This window comes from Phodopus roborovskii, unplaced genomic scaffold (assembly GCF_943737965.1).
Source record: "Phodopus roborovskii unplaced genomic scaffold, PHOROB, whole genome shotgun sequence".
NCBI lineage: Eukaryota > Metazoa > Chordata > Mammalia > Rodentia > Cricetidae > Phodopus > Phodopus roborovskii.
The window spans coordinates 79,057-100,892 of NW_026126574.1; the positions used below are offsets into that span (position 1 = coordinate 79,057).

The window sequence follows — 21,836 nt, forward strand, 5'->3', positions numbered from 1 at the left end:
ATATATACTGAAATGGTTCATTCATATTCCTCAGCGACAATACCTTACCCACAGAGATGATGTAACTTGGATAGCTATCATTCAAGAATGTTTGTCTTCCTGACAGACAACACGCTTTCTGGAAGATCAACTCTCACAGATATCTTGTGGCACGTGTTGGAAGGAGGTAAAGGAGCCATGGAGAGTAAGAGAGAGCAAGGGAGTACAATGCTAAAATTCATAAGGCCAGCACAGTTGTTTGAGAGAATCCAGCAATGATGGGCCACATGCCGGCTGCCCTGCCTACTTTGATTTTCTTTTACACGTCTTTGCTTGAGTTACCTCAACAAGATACCAAGATGGACACAATCATATGATTGTAATTTAAAAGGTCCTGTTTGTTCTTTGTGTTCCCAGTGACAAAGTAAAATGAATTTTCACTTGAAGAATTGTAGGAAGCTCTTATATTGAGAAAGCACATACTTATATGAAAAGGAAAACACCGCCCACGTTTAGATTCCTATGGAGAGTGAAGGGAAAGAAAAAGAAAACAAGAGACAAGAAATGTGAGTTTACCGACAAAGGAAAAGGGAAAAAAAGGAGAACACACTATGTTCTGTTCCTGACATTGACCATCAATCCCATCAACACTAGGGAGGCAAACATAAATTGATCTGTTTGAATTCAAAGCCTGCTTTATTACAGAGAGTGTTCAAGGACAGTCTCCTAAGAAAAGACTAAATGTTTGTCTCAAAAATAATCAGAATAATAATAATAATGTAAATAGTAATAATAAGTAGAAATGAAATGCTTCTGGATTGATTTTATGCGTGAGTATTCTGTCTACCCTTTCACCAGAAGAGGGCAATACATGCCACCAAGTGACCTCTGCAATTTATAGATAGTCTATGCTCCTGGGCCCTATTCTTTAATATGTGTGTGTGTGTTTGTGAATGTGTGAGTGTGGGTGTGTGTGTTTGTGTGTGTGTGTGTGTGTGTGCATGCATGTGTCTGTGTGTGTAAATTGGTAGAAGACTGGGCATTTGTATGATACAGCAGGAGACAATGGGATGGGGTGTGGAGGCAGAATGCATACAAAGCCTGTTTGCTTGTGGGACTGGCAATATAAGCTCCATGCCAACCAGGTCTCTGATTTTACTTATGAAATAAAGAAAGGTGGAAAAGAAAGACTCACTTTGGAATCAGAATCTGTGTTTCTTCACATACTAAACCAAGTTCAAACAAGCACCACTACTTGTTTGTTCTGTGTAAGCATACACCTCTAGACTAGTTCAGCTTTCCAGCAATCGGTGAAGTTTCATCTGATCCCCAGGCCAAGTTCCCTTCGATCTTCTTCATTTATTTTTGATTTACACCTGTTTGAAGGCCAGGTTAATCATTTTAACTCTAGTTATTTTTGATTGTGTAGGGAGGTCGGAGGATCTGGATTTCCAGGAGTGTGCAGACATAAAGACAAAGGGGTAAGTTAATGAAAAATTAAATTGCTAGATAGCAAGACTTGAAAGGCGAAATTACTGGGCAGTGGCCATGAGAACTTTTATCAACAGCACTCGGGAAGCTGTGTGGGTTTGAGTTCAATGAAGCCTCAGGTCAGTAAAAGCTGCATAGTGAAGCCTCATGATGAAAGAGCAAAAGAAAATTAGAAGAAGAAGAAGTAAAAGAGAAGAAGATGAAGAGAAAGATAAAGAACAAAAAGAAGTAGAAGACGTAGAAGAAGAAGGAAAAGAAGAATTTGATGTGGTAGAAGAAAGAAAGCAAGGAATAAAGAAGAAAACCCAGTATGGAGCAGGAAATATCCCCACATGCCTGCAATGTAACCACTCTGGTGGAAGGAGGATCTATGTGTTCATGGCCAGCCTGGTCTACAGACTGAGTCCTGGGAGAGTCAAAGCAACACAGAAAAATCATGTCTTGAAAAATTGAAAACGATCTTTTTGCACTAAATCTAACTACAAATCTGAACATATTCATGCTCAAACTGAGTAGGCCCTTTGGCAGGGAGGCAGATGAGATGCACACACACACACACACACACACACACACACACACACACACACACACTCAATGATAAAGCCAAAAATAAACAAATGACAATAGTTCAGTGAAAATCTAGAGAGTGACAAGAGGACTAACAGGATTTCAATGATTTTAAAATTCACAATGTATCCATAATTACAAGTACAAGAGAATTAGGGCCATGCTTTGTTAAGCCCTGCAGCAAGAAAGGTCCCCTTTGCTCTTTGACAGGGCTGGACTTTCATGCATGGCTTGGCCAATCTCTGCTGTATAGTGAGAACAACAACATTAGTAGAGGTAAACTAATTTGAAGTAGCTCAATGCTTTCATATCTGTTCTCAGAAAGAAGAACTGCACCATGTAGTGGAGCACAGATAAAGGGACACGAGCTGTCTTAAAAAAAAAAAAAAAAAAAAAAAAAAAACCACAAGTGAAAATATAAAGTAAACAAAACAAAGTTTATTTTTCCTCATAAATCTGAAAATAACTGAATTCCTATCAGTAGGCTTTCCCTCCTCAACCAATGTTTAACTGGAAAGCATCGCACATGCATATATGAGTATTCCAGTGGAGATTGGTACACAGTGGTTCTGAGGAAGAGTCAGAAGCAGAGGCAGAGGCAGAGGCAGAGACACAGGTTGATTTCTGACTTTCACTTCTGCCTGGCCTACAAAATGAGTTTCAAGACAGCTCTCAAGGTACAAAGACAAATCCAGTTTCCAAAAGAAATGAAAGGAAGAAGGAAGGAAGGGAGAGACTATTGCGGTAAATAAGGATCAGGATAAACAAATAGGCCGAATAGATGTTTATTCAGGGAGAAATAACTTACAACCTAGAGAGATAAACACCAGGAAATTCAACCTGATCCTCTCCTGTCCGAGTCATGCCAGAAGCAGAGAGTGCCTTTCTGGCCCCCTCTGACCTCCTTCCTCAGGTCCTCTCCGCCCATCGCTCCACCCCCCAATGGGCGTGGTCAGTGCTACAGAAGGACTACCTCACTACAATTCCCCTTTTAGTCTAAAGAAAAGATTTAGGCTTAATACAAAACTGTATACAAAACAGTGAATAACAAGTGTGCTCTAAGAAAAGGAAAATCGAGAACAAAATGACCTACATATCTAGTCCTAGGGTGAGGGCATAATGGAGTTTACAATAGAGTTGTCCTAAGCTGGAAAACGTAAGTCTAGTACCTAATATATCTAACTAGGAAGAGAGAATAATAGTTGTGATAGTTTAATCTTTACCCTCATCAAGACCTGAGAAGGAAATTAACAATACTAGAGTAGACAGGAAATGCGGATGGACAACTTCCAAAAGGTGCAGCAAGGACAGAAACAGCAAGCCACCTTAACAGTCACCCTAGGTCTCACAGCGACGTTGGTACACCCAGATTTGGCTAAGGCCAAGAGAACTTGACAGACCACAACAACAGCAGGGAAATAGAATGGCTGTCTTACCCTGACTTGGCAAGGTCAAGCAGTCTTCTATATTTGTCTCCTGCAAGCACATAGGACTGCATGTCCAAATCAGTGGTCAAGGTGGGGGCAATTCTATGCCCAACAGGCCATTAGCTGAGGCGAGATTGAACTCCAGCAGGAGCAACAACAGTGTCCAACATATTTTCGGGAAAGTGCACGGTGCTGTCAGGAGCAACAGTGTCTAATGTCAATGGAGTACTAATATTAAAACATTTAAATGCCATTTTCTGCATGTCTATGAAGTGATTAAAGATTAAGCATCTATATCTGACTAATCTCATAGGTACAGGAAATGTGAGTGAAGATAATCTGTAATACTCGGGAACTTAGCTAAAAAGACTGATTAAAACTTTCCTGAGTAAAGCAGGAACAAATACTTAAACAATATAACTATTTACATATACCTACATGTAAATCCCTAAAATAGAGGTAGAGTATAAGTGTCAAGACAAGAGGTAGAACTATAAAGGGCAGCAAGATAAATATCCCAAATTGTATCAATATACAAAATGTCTTGAATACAGGAAAAGTATACATACATAGAATATGGTAAAAAAATAATGTGCATAAAATATTATAAGTGGAAACATTTAACACAATATAACAAAATATAAACTTAATTTTACATAGCTTACCACATAGGAATACATAACAATGTAAGCTGTAAAATACTATCTCATTCATACTCAAATTCTCAAGGAAATAGGCTAATCTACTTATATCCCATCTAAACCATACCTTTACCAACCATTCCCTATTCCTGTCTAAAAGATAAACCCGAGTGTAAGCATCACCCAATCCCAAATAACTAAAACCAACCCAAAGACGATGACTATTATCCCAAAATTCCAAGGGTAGGGAAAGGGGGCGTAATCATATTAAGATTACTTCCTGCTGAAATGGGACGATGATTGCTCCAATGGATCCTGTAGGAAGAAAATTTTTAGCAACCAAATTTCTCAACAGAACTGGCTGTGACATATGTAGTTAGTCATTGTGTGGCAGAAAATTCTTGACTGTAGTTCTATTTGAAACTGGCCAGGGTGTAATAAAAAGGTGCACCATTACAGCTAGTTAGTCATGAGTTGTCTCGAGCAAAACAGTCTCAAACCGGTTTTAGGGTGATGTTTGTAGTTCCGATGCATCAGGTTGAGTCAAGTGGAAATGATGATGTGGGGCCCCATCTTCTTTCCGGAAAGTTTAAAGACTGTTGTTAGGAATCATTATTATTCCTTGTGGAAAAGTTACACATCAATATTAAAGTAAAATTTTCAAGTTTTAAGGTATGCATTAGGGAAAGACAACAATAAGCATTAAAAGTATGTGAGAAAATTAGGATTTCAGAGAGAAAATTGCATATAAGATATGAGTCCCCAGATTTTGTTTTCTTCTGCCTTACACCAATTGGCTTCTTGATTTAAGGCAGAAACCATGAATTTAATCTTAACAACATGCTTGAATTTAGAGAAGGAAAGCTAAATCCAACTCCAAAGCCAGCATTGGTTTACAAAATTTGGGACATCAGGAATACTAGATAGTAGAGAGAAATAGATTTCTATATAGAAATAGTTTACTACAATTAAATATTTTTTTTTACCATATATCAGATTCTGCATCCTTAAGTGATTGTTTCTGAAGAGCTGTCTTCTCTTCTGTAGGCACCCACATGTTCATTGTCTTTTGGCTGTTTGATGATAGGATTTCTCTGTTTTCCTGTAAAAACAAGAACAGAACACTTCCCCTACCTTTGAGAAGAGACAGTGGAGGAAATGTAAATATGGAGACAGTTAATACAAAAAACAAACTAAAAAACAAAAACAAAAACAAACAAACATCGAGACAAAAATTCCACACAGTCCCTAAGGCAGAACACCAAGTGATTCCTGACTATTGTTCTGCTACTATAGTTCTCAGGTCTCATGTACTCAAAAATAAATAACAAAATTCCACCTTTTAGCAACAGATGATGAATCAAGACTCTGTTCTCAAAAATCTGAAAGCAGAGATTTGTCAGCTCACCAGGACTACAGTCTTGAGTTACAGAAAACAAATAGTTATACAGAGAAATGCTGAAAAAAAAAAGACAGAAAGTCTTTCAACTACTAAGACATCTACCAGGCCCTTACTGTTTTTTTTTTTTTTTAAGTTTCATACATTTGACTCCTACTGGAAGTGAAGCCATGTCCCTAAATTTATCACTCTATCTTGCTCTAATTTCCTCTATTAATATGACTATCAGTACAACAGAATGATTGGCTACCATATGTGAAAGTTGTCTTGATCCTGTGTAATGCTTTGGTTATGTATGAACAATTGTAAAGGCTATAGACCCAGTGACAGAGAGCTTGCCCTTTCTTGACATACTCTGCCTGTAAGTTGAAATCCTCGTAAAAGTTCTTTTGCACTGACAGCTGGTACTCAGATTTCACTGATTTTAATCATGTGCATGGCTAAACCACATGCATAATCTAAAAACTGATAATTCCAGGATCCATGGAGATAAGTAATTACAGCTCTTGCATTAACACAGCAATGTGTGAAAGAGAGTGAACTAGAAGCATAACCCTAACAAAAGTTGGATTTGGCTGAGGAGAAGGAGCTGTGGGAAGAAGGTAAACTGTGGTCAGATCACTTTGTATGAAATCAATCCTGAAGGATCTAAAGAAAGAACTGATAAAGCATTCCCACCATACCCCCTTCCCCAAAAACAAAATTAAATTAAAAACTGTGGGGTTGTGTCACACATCATTAATCTCAGCCCTTGGGAGGCAGAGCTGAGCTATTTTCTGTGGGCTTGAAGCCAGTCTGGTCTCAAAAGTGAGTTCCAGGACAGTCTGCAAAGATGCACAGTATACATTTTGCCAAACAACGAAAATCAACAGAAAAATGAAGTAAAATAAAAAGACAAGGGATCAGAACTCTCTGACTCTAAGTGATTCGTTTCTTTATATCCAACCACAATCAGCTAGCAATGGCCTTGTGATGACCCAGGTGAGGATATATAGGGTATTGTGTTTAGGCAAAGTGGGCTCCAGCTGTATGCTTATGAAAAGCCATTATCAATACTTGGTAGACTTTCCAGTGAATGCAGCATCTCTCAGTCTTCCCTGAATGGCCCAGGTTCAGCAAAAGGAATATAATCCCACAATTCCAAAGCAAGCCTTATCCAAGTTAGACTTTCCATTGATTTACCCTCACAAGAGGAGAGGGGGAGAGGCATTAATTTGTAAAAGGAAGGCAGCAGGAGCCACAAGTTTGATGAGGATGTTGATGAATAACAACAACTTTGGTCCCCTAAAAACAAGTACAATATATACTAAAATGGTTCATTCATATTCCTCAGCGACAATACCTTACCCACTGAGATGATGTAACTTGGATAGCTATCATTCAAGAATGTTTGTCTTCCTGACAGACAACACGCTTTCTGGAAGATCAACTCTCACAGATATCTTGTGGCACGTGTTGGAAGGAGGTAAAGGAGCCATGGAGAGTAAGAGAGACCAAGGGAGTACAATGCTAAAATTCATAAGGCCAGCACAGTTGTTTGAGAGAATCCAGCAATGATGGGCCACATGCCGGCTGCGCTGCCTACTTTGGTTTTCATTTCCACGTCTTTGCTTGAGTTACCTCAACAAGATACCAAGATGGACACAATCATATGATGTACTTTTCAAGGTCCTGTTTGTTCTTTGTGTTTCCCAGTGACAAAGAAAATCAATTTTCACTTGAAGAATTGTAGGAAGCTCTTATATTGAGAGGGCACAGCCTTATATGAAAAGGAAAACACTGCCCAGGTTTAGATTCGTAAGGAGAGTGAAGGGAAAGAAAAAGAAAACAAGGGAGAAGAAATGTGAGTTTACAGACAAAGGAAAAGGGAAAAAATGAGAACACACTATGTTCTATTCCTGACATTGACCATCAATCCCATCAACACTAGGGAGGCAAACATAAATTGATCTGTTTGAATTCCAAGCCTGCATTATTACAGAGAGTGTTCAAGGACAGTTTCCTAAGAAAAGACTAAAAGTTTGTCTCAAAATTAAAAAGAATAATAATAATGATGGTAATAGTAATATTAAGTAGAAATGAAAAGTTTCTGGATTGATTTTATGCACAAGTATTCTGTCTGCCCTTTCAACAGTAGAGGGCTCTACATGCCACCATGTGACTTCTGCAATTTATAGATAGTCTATGCTCCTGGGTCCTATTCTTTAATATGTGTGTGTGTGTTTGTGAATGTGTGAGTGTGTGTGTGTGTGTGTGTGTGTGTGTGTATGCATGTGTCTGTGTGTGTGTAAATTGGTAGAAGACTGGGCATTATTATGATACAGCAGGAGACAATGGGATGGGTTGTGGAGGCAGAATGCATACAAAGCCTGTTTGCTTGTGGGACTGGCAATACAAGCTCCATGCCAACCAGGTCACTGATTTTCCTTATGAAATAAAGAAAGGTGGAAAAGAAAGACTCACTTTGGAATCAGAATCTGTGTTTCTTCACATACTAACCCAAGTTCAAACAAGCAGCACTACTTGTTTGTTCTGTGTAAGCATACACCTCTAGACTAGTTCAGCTTTCCAGCAATCCGTGAAGATCATCTGATCCCCAGGCCAAGTTCCCTTCTATCTTCTTCATTTATATTTGATTTACACCTGCATGAAGGCCAGGTTAATCATTTTAACTCTAGTTATTTTTGATTGTGTAGGGAGGTCGGAGGATCTGGATTTCCAGGAGTGCACAGACATAAAGACAAATGGGTAAGTAATTGAAAAATTAAATTGCTAGATAGCAAGACTTGAAAGGCGAAATTACTGGGCAGTGGCCATGAGAATTTTATCAACAGCACTCAGGAAGCTGTGTGGGTTTGAGTTCAATGGAGCCTCAGGTCAGTAAAAGCTGCCTAGTGAAGCCTCATGATAAAAGAGCAAAAGAAAATTAGAAGAAGAATAAGAAGTCAAAGAGAAGAAGATGAAGAGAAAGACAAACAACAAAAAGAAGTAGAAGACATAGAAGAAGAAGGAAAAGAAGAAGTTGATATGGTAGAAGAAAGAAAGCAAGGAAGAAAGAAGACAACCCAGTATGGAGCAGGAAATATCCCCACATGCCTGTAATGTAACCACTCTGGTGGCAGGAGGATCTATGAGTTCATGGCCAGCCTGGTCTACAGACTGACTCCTGGGAGAGTCAAAGCAACACAGAAAAATCATGTCTTGAAAAATTGAAAACTATGTTTTTGCACTAAATCTAACTACAAATCTAAAAGCATGGCACATGCATATATCAGCCATGTAGACTTTCCCTCCTCAAAAATGTTTAACTGGAAAGCATGGCACATGCATATATGAGTATTCCAGTGGAGATTGGTACACAGTGGTTCTGAGGAAGAGGAAGAGGCTGAGGCAGAGAGACAGGTTGATTTCTGACTTTCACTTATGCCTGGCCCACAAAATGAGTTTCAAGACAGCTCTCAAGGTACAAAGACAAAACCAGTTTCCAAAAGAAATGAAAGGAAGAAGGAAGGAAGGGAGAGACAGTGGAGGAAATGTAAATATGGAGACAGTTAATACAAAAAACAAACTTAAATTCAAAAACAAACAAACATCAAGACAAAAATTTCACTGAGACCCTAAGGCAGAACACCAACTGATACCTGAGTATTGTTCTGCTACTATAGTTCTCTGGTCTCATGTACTCAAAAATAAATAACAAAATTCCAACTTTTAGCCACAGAAGATGAATCAAGCCTCTGTTATCAAATATCTGAAAGCAGATATTTGTCAGATTACCAGGACAACAGTCTGAGTTCTAGAAAAGAAATGGGTATACAGAGAAATGCTGAAAATAAAAGACAGAAAGTCTTTCAACTACTAAGACAATTACCAGGCCCTTTCTGTTTTTTTTTTTTTTTTTTTTTAAGTTTCATATATTTGACTTCTGCTGGAAGTGAAGCCATGTCCCTAAATTTATCACTCTATCTTACTCTAATTTCCTCTATTAATATGACTATCAGTACAAAAGAATGATTGGCTACCTTATTTGAAAGTTGGCTTGATCCTGACAAATGCTTTGGTTATGTATCACCACTTGTAAAGGCTATAGACCCAGTGACAGAGAGCTTGCCCTTTCCTGACATACTCTGCCTATAAGTTGAAATCCTCGTAAAAGTTCTTTTGCACTGGCAGGTGGTACTCAGATTTCACTGATTTTAATCATGTGCATGGCTAAACCACATGCAGAATCTAAAAACTGATAATTCCAGGATCCATGGAGAAAAGTAATTACAGCTCTTGCATTAACACAGCAATGTGTGAAAGAGAGTGAACTTGAAGCAGTTGGATTTGGCTGAGGAGAAGGAGCTGTAGGAAGAAGGGAAACATTGGTCAGAACACTTTGTATGAAATCAATCCTGAAGAATCTAAAGAAAGAACTGATAAAGCATTCCCACCATACCCCCTTCCCCAAAAACAAAATTAAATTAAAACCTGTGGGGTTGTGTCACACATCATTAATCTCAGCCCTTGGGAGGCAGAGCTGAGCTATTTTCTGTGTGCTTGAAGCCAGTCTGGTCTCAAAAGTTAGCTCCAAGAGTGTCTGCAAAGAAGCATAGTATACATTTTGCAAAACAATGAAAATCAACAGAAAAATGAAGTAAAATAAAAAGACAATGGGGCAGAACTCTCTGACTCTAAGTGAATTGTTTCTTTATATCCAACCACAATCAGCTAGCAATGGCCCTGTGATGACCCAGGTGAGGATATATAGGGTATTGAGTTTAGGCAAAGTGGGCTCCAGCTGTATGCTTATGAAAAGCCATTATCAATACTTGGTAGACTTTTCAGTGAATGCAGCATCTCTCAGTCCTCCCTGAATGGCCCAGGTTCAGCAAAGAGGAATATAATCCCACAATTTCAAAGCAAGCCATAACCACGTTAGACTTTCCATTGATTTACCCTCACGAGAGGAGAGGGGGAGAGGCATTAATTTGTCAAAGGAAGGCAGCAGGAGCCACAAGTTTGATGAGGATGTTGATGAATAACAACAACTTTGGTCCCCTAAAAACAAGTACAATATATACTAAAATGGTTCATTCATATTCCTCAGTGACAATACCTTACCCACTGAGATGATGTAACTTGGATAGCTATCATTCAAGTATGCCTTCCTGACAGACAACACGCTTTCTGGAAGATCAACTCTCACAGATATCTTGTGGCATGTGTTGGATGGAAGTAAAGGAGCCATGGACAGTAAGAGAGAGCAAGGGAGTACAATGCTAAAATTCATAAGGCCAGCACAGTTGTTTGAGAGAATCCAGCAATGATGGGCCACATGCCTGCTGCCCTGCCTACATTGGTTTTCATTTCCACGTCTATGCTTGAGTTACCTCAACAAGATACCAAGATGGACACAATCATATGATGTACTTTTCAAGGTCCTGTTTGTTCTTTGTGTTTCCCAGTGACAAAATAAAATCAATTTTCACTTGAAGAATTGTAGGAAGCTCTTATATTGAGAAAGCACAGCCTTATATGAAAAGGAAAACACCGCCCAGGTTTAGATTCCTATGGAGAGTGAAGGTAAAGAAAAAGAAAACAAGAGAGAAGAAATGTGAGTTTACAGACAAAGGAAAAGGGAAAAAAGGAGAACACATTATGTTCTGTTCCTGACATTGGCCGTCAATCCCATCAACACTAGGGAAGCAAACATAAATTGATCTGTTTGAATTCCAAGCATGCTTTATTACAGAGAGTGTTCAAGGACAGTCTCCTAAGAAAAGGCTAAATGTTTGTCTCAAAAATAATCAGAATAATAATAATGATGATAATGGTAATAATAAGTAGAAATGAAATGCTTCTGGATTGATTTTATGCACGCGTATTCTGTCTGCCCTTTCACCAGAAGAGGGCACTACATGCCACCAAGTGACCTCTGCAATTTATAGATAGTCTATGCTCCTGGGCCCTATTCTTTAATATGTGTGTGTGTGTGTTTGTGCATGTGTGAGGGTGTGTGTGTGTGTTTGTGTGTGTGTGTGTGTGTGTGTGTGTGCATGCATGCGTCTGTGTGTGTGTGTATTGGTAGAAGACTGGGCATTTGTATGATACAGCAGGAGACAATGGAATGGGGTGTGGAGGCAGAATGCATACAAAGCCTGTTTGCTTGTGGGACTGGCAATATAAGCTCCATGCCAACCAGGTCTCTGATTTGACTTATGAAATAAAGAAAGGTGGAAAAGAAAGACTCACTTTGGAATCAGAATCTGTGTTTCTTCACATACTAACCCAAGTTCAAACAAGCATCACTACTTGTTTGTTCTGTGTAAGCATACACCTCTAGACTAGTTCAGCTTTCCAGCAATCGGTGAAGTTTCATCTGATCCCCAGGCCAAGTTGCCTTCGATCTTCTTCATTTATTTTTGATTTACACCTGTATGAAGCCTAGGTTAATTATTTTAACTCTAGTTATATTTGATTGTGTATGGAGGTCGGAGAATCTGGATTTCCAGTAGTGCGCAGACATAAAGACAAAGAGGTAAGTAACTGAAAAATTAAATTACTAGATAGCAAGACTTGAAAGGCGACATTACTGGGCAGAGGCCATGGAGAACTTTTATCAACAGCACTCAGGAAGCTGTGTGGGTTTGAGTTCAATGGAGCCTCAGGTCAGTAAAAGCTGCATAGTGAAGCCTCATGATGAAAGAGCAAAAGAAAATTAGAAGAAGAAGAAGAAGTCAAAGAGAAGAAGATGACGAGAAAGATAAAGAACAAAAAGAAGTAGAAGAGGTAGAAGAAGAAGGAAAAGAAGAAGGTGATGTGGTAGAAGAAAGAAGAAAACCCAGTATGGAGCAGGAAAAAACCCAAAAGGCCTGTAATGTAACCACTCTGGTGGCAGGAGGACCTATGAGTAAATGGCCAGCCTGGTCTACAGACTGAGTCCTGGTAGATTCAAAGCAACACAGAAAAATCATGTGTTGAAAAATTGAAAACTATCTTTTTGCACTAAATCTAACTACAAATCTGAACATATTCATGCTCAAACTGAGTAGGCCCGTTGGCAGGGAGGCAGATGAGATGCACACACACACACACACACACACACACACACACACACACACACAACCACACGCACTCAATGATAAAGCCAAAAATAAACAAATGACAATAGTTCAGTGAAAATCTAGAGAGTGACAAGAGGACTAACAGGATTTCAATGATTTTAAAATTCACAATGTATCCATAATTACAAGTACAAGAGAATTAGGGCCAAGCTTTGTTAAGCCCTGCAGCAAGAAAGGTCCCATTTGCTCTTTGACAAGGCTGGACTTTCATGCATGGCTTGGCCAATCTCTGCTGTATAGTGAGAACAACAACATTAGTAGAGGTAAACTAAATTGAAGTAGCTCAATGCTTTCATATCTGTTCTCAGAAAGAGGACCTGCACCATGTAGTGGAGCAAAGATAAAGGGACACGAGCTGTCTTAAAAAAAAAAAAATAAAAAAACCACAAGGGGAAATAAAAAGTAAACAAAACAAAGTTTATAGTTCCTCATAAACCTGAAAATAACTGAATTCCTTTCAGACATGTAGGCTTTCCCTCCTCAACCAATGTTTAACTGGAAAGCATGGCACATGCATAAATGAGTATTCCAGTGGAGATTGGTACACAGTGGTTCTGAGGAAGAAGCAGAGGCAGCGGCAGAGGCAGAGGCAGAGAGATAGGTTGATTTCTGTCTTTCACTTCTGCCTGGCCTACAAAATGAGTTTCAAGACAGCTCCCAAGGTACAAAGACAAAACCAGTCTCCAAAAGAAATGAAAGGAAGAAGGACGGAAGGGAGAGACAGTGGAGGAAATGTAAATATGGAGACAGTTAATACAAAAAACAAACTAAAAAACAAAAACAAAAACAAGCAAACATCAAGACAAAAATTTCACACAGTCCCTAAGGCAGAACACCAACTGATTCCTGAGTATTGTTCTGCTACTATAGTTCTCAGGTCTCATGTACTCAAAAATAAATAACAAAATTCCAACTTTTAGCCACAGATGATGAATCAAGCCTCTGTTCTCAAAAATCTGAAAGTGGAGATTTGTCAGCTCACCAGGACTTCAGTCTGAGTTCTAGAAAAGAAATGGGTATACAGAGAAATGCTGAAAAAAAAAAGACAGAAATTCTTTCAACTACTAAGACATCTACCAGGCCCTATCTGGTTTTTTTTTTTTTTTTCAAGTTTCATATATTTGACTTTTGCTGGAAATAAAGCCATGTCCCTAAATTTATCACTCTACCTTTCTCCAATTTCCTCTATTAATATGACTATCAGTACAACAGAATGATTGGCTATTGTAGTTGAAAGTTGGCTTGATCCTGTGTAATGCTTTGGTTATGTATCACCAATTGTAAAGGCTATAGTCCCAGTGACAGAGAGCTTCCCCTTTCTTGACATACTCTGCCTATAAGTTGAAATCCTCGTAAAAGTTCTTTTGCACTGACAGCTGGTACTCAGATTTCACTGATTTTAATCATGTGTATGGCTAAACCACATGCATAATCTAAAAACTGATAATTCCAGGATTCATGGCGAAAAGTAATTACAGCTGTTGCATTAACACAGCAATGTGTGAAAGAGAGTGAACTAGAAGCATAACCCTAACACCAGTTGGATTTGGCTGAGGAGAAGGAGCTGTGTGAAGAAGGGAAACTGTGTTCACATCACTTTGTATGAAATCAATCCTGAAGGATCTAAAGAAAGAACTGATAAAGCATTCCCACCATACCCCCTTCCCCAGAAACAATAATACAATAAAATCTGTGGGGTTGTGTCACACATCAATAATCCCAGCCCTTGTGAAGCAGAGCCAATCTATTTTCTGTGTGCTTGAAGACAGTCTGGTCCCAAGATTGAGTTCCAGGACAGTCTGCAATGATGCATAGAGTCCATTTGGACTAACAATCAAAATAAACAATGAAATGAAATAAAATAAAATAAAAAGACAAGGGAGCAGAACTCTCTGACTCTAAGTGATACGTTTCTTTATATCCAACCACAATCAGCTAGCAATGTCACTGTGATTACCCAGGTGAGGATATATAGGGTATTGAGTTTAGGCAAATTGGTTCCAGCTGTATGCTTATGAAAAGCCGTCATCAATACTTGGTAGACTTTTCTTTGAATGCAGAATCTCTTAATCCCCACTGAATGGCCCAGGTTCATCAAAGAGGAATATAATCCCACTCTTCCAAAGCAAACCATATCCAAGTTAGACTTTGCATTGATTTACCCTCATGAGAGGAGAGGAGAGGCATTAATTTGTGAAAAAAAGGCAGCAGGATCCACAAGTATGATGAGGATGTTGATGACTAACAACAACTCTGGTCCCCTAAAAACAAGTACAATATATACCGAAATGGTTCATTCACATTCCTCAGAGATAATACCGTACCCACTGAGGTGATGTTACTTGGATATCTATCATTCAAGAATGTTTGTCTTCCTTAGAGACAACACATTTTCTGGAAGTTAAACTCTCACAGATATCTTGTGGCACGTGTTGGAAGGTGGTAAAAGAGCAGTGGAGAGTTAGAGGGTGCTAGGCAGTATAATTCTAAATTTCACAAGGCCAGCACAGTTGTTTGAGAAAATCCAGCAATGATGGTCAACGTTCCGGCTTCCCTGCCTACTTTGGTTTTCATTTCCATGTCTTTGTGTTAGTTACCTCAACAAGATACCAAGATGGACATAATCATATGATGTACTTTTCAAGGTCCTTTTTGTTCTTTGCATTTCCTAGTGACAAAGTAAATCCAATTTTCACTTGAAGAATTGTAGGAAGCTCTTTTATTGAGCTCAGTCTTACATGAAAATGAAAACACCCCCCAGGTTTAGATTCCTATGGAGAGTGAGGAAATAGAAATAGAAAATAAGAGAGAAGAAATGTGAGTTGACAGACAAAGTTAAAGGGAAAAAAGGAGAAGAGACTAGATGTTGGTGACATTGGCCTTCAATACCATCAACATTAGGTAGGCTAACAAAAATTGTTCTGGTTGTATTCCAAACCTGCTTTATTACAGAGAGTGTTCTAGGACAGTCTCCAAAGGAATAGAGGAAATATTTCTCTCAAAAATAATATTAGTAATCATAATGGGCCAGCAAAAATGCAGGCAGGAATAAGTGAAATGGTAATCTATATCCAACTGCGGGAAACCAATATTTGAGATGCCAGCTACAAAGAGCACCACCACCCCAGCAAAGCCCCTGTCTCCAGCTTCCCAACTCAGGCAGGCTGATCCTTCTTTGCCTGTACCTGTTTGTTTAGCACCTGACCCTGTGCTGCTGAAAATTCACATGAGCTTTAATCTTAGTGCTGGTGCCTTATGACTTAAACAAGTGGAAGTCTCCTTTAGCATCAATGATTGATAGTTACTTCACTGGGAATGCAATCCTGGGGCTCAGGAATGTTTAAGATTTCAGTAGCCCTGCTGGACTTTTGTGATGCGTGCCTTTAATCCCAGCCTTAGAGAGGTAGAGGCAGGCAGATCTCTGCCAGTTCAAGGCCAGCGTGGTCTAATTAGCATGAACCGGGAATAGCTCCAAAGCTACACAGAAAATCCCTATCTGGAAAATCCGAAAAAAAAAAATAAATTTTTTTTCCAGCCACACAACCCTGACCCACAGCCCTCAGTTAAGTAGTCTTGACACTTTCTTTGACACGCACCCACCCAACAGCCCAGTATACCAGGGACATGGGGGGTTGTATGCAGGGGTCATTTTTTTCTAGCATGCCACAGCTGTAAATACTTGAGTTCTGGGTAAATTGGTGACATCACCCAACAAAGATTTCCTACTTAGAAACTTGCCCTGCTAGCTCACTCACAGGCTCCATTGGAATTCCAGGCAATCCCCACTTCAAATACAAAAGCAAGGTCGGTATCTCTTCCTTGAAGCTGGAAAACTTCATGATGAACTCAGGTTTTGCCTATGGGCTAGAACATCTCAGGAAAGAAAAAAGCTGAGCAAATCTTCCCTACCCAAGACAGCCTACCTCCAGGTGCTAATAGTTAGCAATCCTAGCTCAAGAGGCCAGCATGGGGCAATGAAGCAATCTAAAGGTGGAGGGTGCAGGGGATAGCCACCCCTCCCACTCTTCCTTCTCCAGAAGATTCTTGGTTCCTTGGAGTCCAAAGTCTCTTGGTTTTGGAGTTGTGACTTACCCCTCTACCCTAGTTATCACATGGATAGCCAAATGATATCAATTACTTTTTACACACAGACAGAAGCCCTACTTTCCTTATTCCTGGTAGAGGTGGAAATTGTCTGGGCTTCTCACCAAGCTTATCCTGGTTAGGGAGGGTTCCTTCACTTGAGGCGAGAGTGCTGCAACAGTCTGGACACTTCCAAGTCCTCCACAATTTTGAGTCTGGTATATGAGCCTATGTAGAGATCTTCTCAAATTACAGATGGGAGACACCCATGAGAAATGTAACAATTGCAGGGAAAGGGAAAGCAATAGCTTTATCCCTTTGGAATGGGGGTGGGCCTAAGTCTATCAGCCTTTACTCCCATGAGTATTTGATAGGGTACCTGGGATCTTCCCCTTTCCCTTATTGGTACTGTTTAGATGTCCCCATCCCGTGCACGCACACACCGCACCACCACCACCTTCCTAACATTTCTCCTCAAAACACAGTCCAGGAACAGGAAACATTCATCGCAGAGCCTGCTTTGCAGAGAAGAATTCTACTCTTTAAACACTCAGGTTTAACTTTCAGCTTGATGTTGAAGGAGGCAGAGGCCTGTGAGGAGTCTTAGAGACACCTGGGAGCAGGAGCCATAGCCATGTTCCCCACAGCTGTTTGGAGTTGGGCTCTAACACACAAAGGTCATAAGATAGTCTGATTTTAACCCAAAGTACCAAGTAGCAACTACAGCAGGCCTGGTATGCTCCACATCAACTTGTCTTTGTGACAGACTGCTTGCTATTACCAAGGTGGGAGTGTGGGCACCTTCTCAGCTCTGCCGAGCAACCTTTCCATCACTTCCTCAAACCTCAAGGATATAATCCAAGCAAAAGAGCTCTGCAATCTTTTAGTCATGACAACAACAATACAGCAACATAATATAATGAACCTTTTTATGTACGATATTTTATACAGAAAAAAAGGAAGGAAAGGAAGTAGAACACAGCTCCATATCCACAACCCGGTGTTTAAGAATTCAGAGGAGGAACAGAAAGGTTTCATGACTTCAAGTTAGGAAAGGTAAAGTTTTTTTCTTTATTTTCTTTTCTTTTCTTTTTTTTTTTTTAGACAGCACAAATGCACTGTCTGTGAAAGCAAAGCCCAACCTTCCTTCTTTGCTGGGTTGTGGGCCAGCTCTTTGGAGGTGACATCCACTAGTCCTATAATTCATACAGATTCCAGGAAGGTGAGGGTTTGAGATGTGAAGCACTCAGCTACTCAGACACTGCTGTCCCTGCAAACTGCACTCACCTCTGCAGTATGTCTGGCTCATGTGGGGGAAGGGCCACACATTGCCCAGGCCCATGGCATAGGATATGCAGGTAAGTAAGAACTGCTGGGGTTGTCCCACTTTGGTCGCCCCTTCTCCCCAACCCCAGGCTGGGCATACTTGGTTGGGCCCAGTCTTCCTGTGTGCTGCTCAGGGCATTCAGGCCTGCCCTTGGGCTGCAGCTCCTCATCTTCTGGCAGGGAGACCACATGCGCCAAGGGTGATTCCATCTTCTGAGACAACACTCAGGGTAGAATGGACCCACTCCTGTGCTCTCTTTTGGATTCCAGTCCCTTGTGTTTCCTGTTGTTCAGCTTTCTGCCCTGTCAGGCCCTGGTGTGTGTCTTCCCTGGTTGGCTGGTGCCTCCCCCCCTGGCCTTAACCTCAGTGGTGGCCAGTTCACACCCTCCCATTGACCTTTGGCCACATTCTTTTTTCTCTGTCATGAGTCTCAAATTCTAGGATTTCTGGGCTCCTCAGACTTGTACTATTAAGGGTTACTGCAAAATATCTCATGAAGATACGATTGTGTGTAAGGAGTACGGTTTTTCTGCCCGTGCCTGGTCTGGTCCTGCCTTGTCCCTCTGCCGCACCAGCCCCAATGAAAACACCAAGACTCCATATTTGATATTATGCTGTTGGCCAGGTGCTAGTTTCTAATCGGCTAGCTCTGTCTTAATTATTAACCCATTTCTACTGATCTATGTATTTCTCTTACCAGGGAGCTGGCAGGCATACTGCTTTCTCCAGACTCTCCATCTTGACTCCTCCTTACTATTTCCTCTTCCTCCTTGTCTCCTAGTCCCTCCTATCTTCCTTTTCTATTGGCCAACAGTGCTTTATTTATTAACCAGTATGAGAAACATATATAGAATAACATCTCCCACCATTGTGTCTGCTGATGTTGAACTGGAAACTGCAGAAAAACTCCAATCTATGTGCTTGTAAATTTCTATAGTATAAACGCTCCCAGGATGGCACATCCTGAGCTACCAATAAGTGCAACGGGACACTATTGTTTTGGGTTCCCTCCCACCTTGCACGTACAGTGACACATGTAGCCTCAGGAGCACAACTGATAACCAATCATAAATCATGAATTTTGAGCTTCGTGTCTGTTTTAAAATTTACACTTCACTCAGACCTCGGTCACAACTGAATTTAAAAATCATCTTAACAAAAGGGATGAATCTCAGTTCTCTGAGGTGTCCAGATTCCCAGTGCAGGTGACTCAGTCAGGCTTAGCCCCACCTGAGTGTTCCCAGGATGCAATTCAGGCTAATGGATGACTGCCTGTGGGTAGGAACTTCACTGTGCCTATCAGAAACACGATACAGAACATGATCAAGCTGAGTCGCCAAAATTCCTGAGGAAGGAGAGAAAGCAAGGATAGGTCTACGCTGGGTTCTATAGTCTTACCCTGCAAACTAAGGTTATACAATTTTCAATTATTTGCTCATCCTGGTGAGTCCACTGTTAATTAATCATAAGAGTTTCTAGTTTCCCTGTATGAGAGAGTCCAATCTCCTTAGCACTGTTGGCAAGACCTTGAGAGTTTTTGTTTGTTTGTTGCTTTTGTTTGTGTTGCAATTCTTGTCCTTTAAGAAAAGAAAGATATGTTTTTATTTTATTTGCATATTCTACATATACATATATATATGTACACACACACACACACACACACACACACACACACATATACACATATATATATATATATATATATATAATACATACTTGGAACTGGGGTTCTGGATGGCTATGAACCATCAACTGGGTGCTGGAGACTGGACCCATGGTCTCTACAAGAACAGCCAGAGCTTTTAGCTGTTGAGCCATTGCTCCAGCCTCCCCTTTGCAGATGGGGTTTAGCTAGGTTGATTGTTTAGGTCGGGTCTTTAGTCTCCCTGCTTAAGCCTCTCAAGTTGGTAGGTTACAGGTGCATCCCACCTTCATGATTCATGTTGACTTCTAATTACGACTACATTATTTGAGATTTGATTTGGGGGAATTTCAGTGTGCAAGTAAGAATGTATATTCTACAGCTGTTATATGAGTAAGCTTTTAAACATTATAATTGATCTTTTATCATTCTACAGTGATCTTTCTCTTTTTACAGTAACAAAATAAAGCAAAGCTACGTCCCCATGGAGAAACTGGCATTTGACTGTATGTGGAGAGCTCCTTGGCTGACCTGTTCAGTTTAGTGTCTTCTCACTCTACAATGTGTGAAAGGGAAATGAATTCTGTAGAAGCTATTGTTTGAGACCCAACATTTTGTGGGCAAGCAATCTGAAGCAGGGTATTCTGTGGAGATGTTGGGAACCCCGATGATCACATGGCCTCTGGGATGATCATTTGACAGCTCTGAGTGTGATGGATAGGAAGGCAAGTATAACAAATGCATTTTTAATTTAGGGTGCTCTTTAATCTAAAGGGGGTTTGGCAGGTTGTAACCACAATGTGGATGGAAGAGTATCCTAACACAATCCAAGAATGCATTCCTGTGAGAATTCGGAGTGCTGGGGCTAGACAGACCACTCAGTGGTCAAGAGCACTGGCTGCTCTTCCAGAGGACTTGGGTTCACTTCCCAGCACCCACAAGGCAGCTCACAACCATCTGTAATTTCAGCTCCAGGGGACCTGACACCCATGACAAAACACCAACGCACATAAAATTAAAAAAGAAAAAAATGGAAAAGGGAAGAAACATTCTCAAGAAGAAAAAACAATTCTGAGTACCTGTGAGAAAACTTCCAAGAAAATAAAAGTCTCGTGACCTCAGTTTCTCCAAAACACCGAATTGCTCTTGGAGGATTATTCTTCTACACCCCTCCCAGGTGTATCATATAGTTTGCTTCAGATTATTCTTGCCAACTGGCTATTATTACTTATTTATACCTCTATAGAAATTCATGTTTTGTTTCCCATGTGCAGCCTGTCATTGTGATTATACTCAGCTTGAACTCATTAGAGCTTTACTCACATGATCTTTCTTAACACTCAAAGTGGATATTTGCTGATGTTCTTAATCAAGTTGCCTGTTGCGTGAGACTTTATTCCCCCTTTTTAGGCTCCATTCTCCCAGGTTCAACTACCTTTAGATCGGTAAACAGAGGCACATTTGCATTTCCTGATAGCATTACTTCACCTTTCTGATTTCCAAGAGCACAACTGTTCTGTTTTGGTGACTCCCCCTCATAACTAGAGATGTTCAACAGAGCATTTATATTTGTACAAGTTGCTCTGGATGTAAGTATGTCTAAACACACCGCGTACTTTCCCCTCTCCTTCAATAGGTTCTGCACATGCTCTCAGATTTGATTGCACATTGGCTTCACCTAAGTGCACCAGGCTCACTCCCAAGGTTTTCTGACAAAGGCGCCTTGAAGCCAGTAGCATGGACCCTGCAAATTTTCAGTGCTCCGGGGTGTCTAGAATAGCAGAGATGATGGGCACACTGAAAAAAGAATAGAATAATGATATAGGACAATGTTCCTCTTTTCACCTTTGAGGGTACATGATTTTTGAGACCCTGTCTGTGACTGACCCTAGGAAGGCATGACAAGTGCAGAAAGGCAGTCACTATGCCTAGGTTGAGAGTAGGGGGACAGACACTTAAGTGTTCAGGAATAGAATCTGATGTATTATCACAGGGTGCACCCACTCTTTGAGCCTAAAATCCATCTGATGATACAAAATGGGGAAAAAAGAAAATGGAAAAGGAAAGAAAGATACAAGTAAACTGAGGAAGCAAGAGATAGCAGAGATTTGAGGGCAGAGAACAGACTGCCAGTTCTGCTATCTAAAACAGGCATGCGCACAGAGGAAAGG

The 21,836-nt window shown here is 40.3% G+C and overlaps 1 pseudogene; it reads right to left on the bottom strand.

Moving 5' to 3' along the window:
• LOC127235933 (sodium- and chloride-dependent transporter XTRP3A-like) overlaps positions 1–21,836 on the bottom strand; it is a 205,519-nt pseudogene that overhangs the window by 36,543 nt on the left and 147,140 nt on the right.